Source organism: Castor canadensis, chromosome 17, assembly GCF_047511655.1.
Source record: "Castor canadensis chromosome 17, mCasCan1.hap1v2, whole genome shotgun sequence".
NCBI classification, from domain to species: domain Eukaryota; kingdom Metazoa; phylum Chordata; class Mammalia; order Rodentia; family Castoridae; genus Castor; species Castor canadensis.
In genome coordinates this window covers 7,384,913-7,388,018 of record NC_133402.1, presented here as the reverse complement: position 1 = coordinate 7,388,018, position 3,106 = coordinate 7,384,913, and the positions used below count along the sequence as shown (strand labels likewise).

The 3,106-nt window shown below is 52.0% G+C and overlaps 1 pseudogene; it reads right to left on the bottom strand.

Moving 5' to 3' along the window:
* Window positions 1-291: 291 nt before the first annotated feature.
* Window positions 292-1,158, bottom strand: LOC109695874 (nitric oxide synthase-interacting protein pseudogene; annotated as a pseudogene).
* Between the last annotated feature and the right edge of the window lie 1,948 nt (window positions 1,159-3,106).

The window sequence follows — 3,106 nt, the reverse complement described above, 5'->3', positions numbered from 1 at the left end:
AGTCTTCCTGATCTCAACCTCCCAAGCAGCTAAGATTACAGGTGTGAGTCACCCTGGGCCCGGCCATCCTGTCCACTTTTTTAATTCCGTGCATTTGCACTGGGTTCACTTCGCGCTTAGTAGAAGACGGTCAAGATTCTTAGCGAGATCTTCCAAACACGCGTCACTCCGGGGTGCACTCAGCCTGATTTCTTGGGCCCCCGGGACACCGTCCCTCCCTCTGACCCCCTTCAAAGGAGGACGCCACACCCCCACTCACACCCAGGCGGTTTATTAGGTCCTGGCGCGAGCTCAGGCCGGCATCACTGGCCTCGAGATCTTGGCCTGCAGCTTCATTCCGAAGCCCGCCAAGCCGGTGCCACCCCGCTGCAGCACAATGATGTCGCGCTCCGTGAGCTTGTCACTGTTCACCGGCTCCACCATGTCCTTCCAAAATCGCTTCTCCATGCACTCGAGGGTGACCACGGCCCCGCAGGGCCGCAGCACGGCGCACGGCGTGGCGTTGGTCAGCCTGTCGCGGATCACCGCGCACACGTAGAACTCGGGGCACGCGATGAACCCTACGCGGTCCACGGAGCCGTCGAGCGGCATGAAGCCCACGGGCGTCAGGTCCGACCTGCGCAGCGGCTTCCGCGACATGGGGCAGGTCAACGTGCGCGACGGCCTTTCCAGCTTGGTGGCCGTGGCCTCGGGAGACAGGGATGGAAGCCAGAAGCTGGGCAGTGCTTTGTTCTTGTTTGGGGGCCCTGCGCTGGGCCCAGGCTGGACACCATCTGGGCCGGGCCGCGAGGGGTTCTTGGACCTGAAAGGGTTGAGTGGCCGGCTCCCGATGGTCACCTCCTTCTCCCGGCAGCCGCGCACTTTGTCCTGCGCCACCGCGCGCTGCAGCTTTTTCTGCTCCTCGCTCTGCGCGCGTCGCTGCTTTGCCGAGGCCTTCCTCTTCCTGGCGATGTCCCTTTTCTGGTGTACAATGTACTCCACGATCGCCTGGCGCTCATACAGGTAACCTTCTGGAGTGACCACAGGGTCGTGGCAGGGCTGCAGAGAGAGGCAGCAGCAGTCAAAATCCTTCACAGCGTCCCGGCTCAGCCAAAGGTTCTGCGTGCCATAGCCTGAGGCTGCTGTGTCCTTCTCGTGGTAGGTGTGGACAGCCCCCATCATCCTCACCAACGACTCCTCCTGGCCCCCTTGTCTCTTCTTCAACTGGTGAGACTGGCTTTAGACCAGTTGTTTTATTATTTCCTTTGCAAGAGGGATTTGACCCTTTGACTGCTGTCTCCTGTGTTTGACGTCTGGAGCTGTGCAACTCTGGATGCAAACGTCCTGTAGACCTGCAGATCTGGCAAGTCCTAAATAAATGTGTGCCCTGCCCTTTACCGCAATCCCAACAGGAATTACAAGAAGACCTTGGATACTGTTTAGACCCAGGGGATCCCACCAGCTGTTACAGGGTTGAATGGAGAAAAACCAGTCAAGCCCACTTAGCCAGCACCATTTAAAATTAAAATACCTAGCTGGGCGTTGTGGTACACATCTATAATCCCAGCACTTGGGAGGCTAAGGTAGGGGAGGATTTCCAGTTCGAGACCACCCTGGGCTACACAGGGAAATATCTCAAAAAAACAATTAATTAAAGCAGGACACCGTTAACACACACCTCTAATCCTAGCTTCTCAGGACGCAGAGATCAGGAAGATCTCGGTTGGAGGCCAGCCTGGATAAATAGTTCAAGACACTCTATCTTGAAAAAACCCAACACAATAAAGAACTGGTGGAGTGGCTCAAGGTGTAGGCCCTTAGTTCAAACCCTAGTCCATAAAATTCTGGAGGAAGCCAGGCACCAGTAGCTCATGCCTGAAATCCTAGTTACTTGGGAGGCTGAGGTGAAGAGGATTAAGGTTGGAGGCCAACACAGGCTAATAGTTCTCAAAACCCCATCTGTAACAATAACCAGAGCAAAATGGACTGGAAGTGTGGCTCAAGCGATAGAGTGGCTGCTTTGAATCCTTGAGTTCAAACTCCAGTCCCAGCAAAAAGAGAAAGAGAGAAAGGAAAGGGAGGAAGGGAAAAACAGAGAGAGAGGGAAGGAAGGAAGCTAATCCAAAACCTGGCATGGTGATACCTGTCTGGGTTCTCAGCACTCAGGAGGCTCAGGCAGGAGGATGAAGAGTTCGTGGCCTGCCTGGGCTACATAGCAAGACCCTGTCTCAAAAACAAAACAAAAAAGCAAAATTTTGTTGTTAAATAAATAATAAACAAGCAAATAAGCCTAATCCATTCCTCACTCAGTAGCTCAAGGTGTGACCCAGGGGGCATACCAGAGCTGCCCTACAGGCTGTTTATATTTTTATGTTTTGTTTTTTTTATGGTCTCCTACACAGTAAGCCACCCTCCACCTCCAATTGCCCTCCAGGCCTCTGCCCTCCCCATGCCTCCTTGCCTCCTGAGCCTCGGCCTCTCCCCTCCCCTCTGCCTCTCCTCTCCCTCTCTGCAAAGCTTCAAAGCTCAGCTGAAATGTCATATCCTCAAAGCAGTGTGGGAGGGAGAGACCGGGGAGGGAGAGAGGGAGACAGGAACAGAGGGAAGAAACCAGGTAGAAAGAAGAGGGCTTTGCTTAAATTCTAAGGTTGAGCATGTGCTGAGGACTGGATCAGCTCTCCTTAGTAATTGTTATCATTATATCATTATCGGTATTCGCTCAGATATTTAATTTTTAATTTCTTCTGATTTTCTTTTTGGCATTTTTTTTTTTTTCTGGTTCTGGGGCTTGAACGCAGGGCCTTCACCTTGAGCCACTCCACCAGCCTTATTTTTATGAAGGGTTTTTCAAGCTAAGTTCGCTTGGAACTATTTTCCTGGGCTGGCTTCAAACTGAGATCCTTCTGATCTCTGCCTCCTGAGTAGCTAGGATTACAGGTGTGAGCCACTGGCGCCCAGCAAGCTGTACATATGAATGTATCCATTTTGGTGGTTTTGGATACATGCATTGTATACTGATACCATCTCCATATCAATGAAATACACATATCCAACACCTTCAAAAGATTTATGTCCCTTTACTTATTTTTTGTTTTGTTGGACTGAGGACATGGCTCAAATAGTAGCA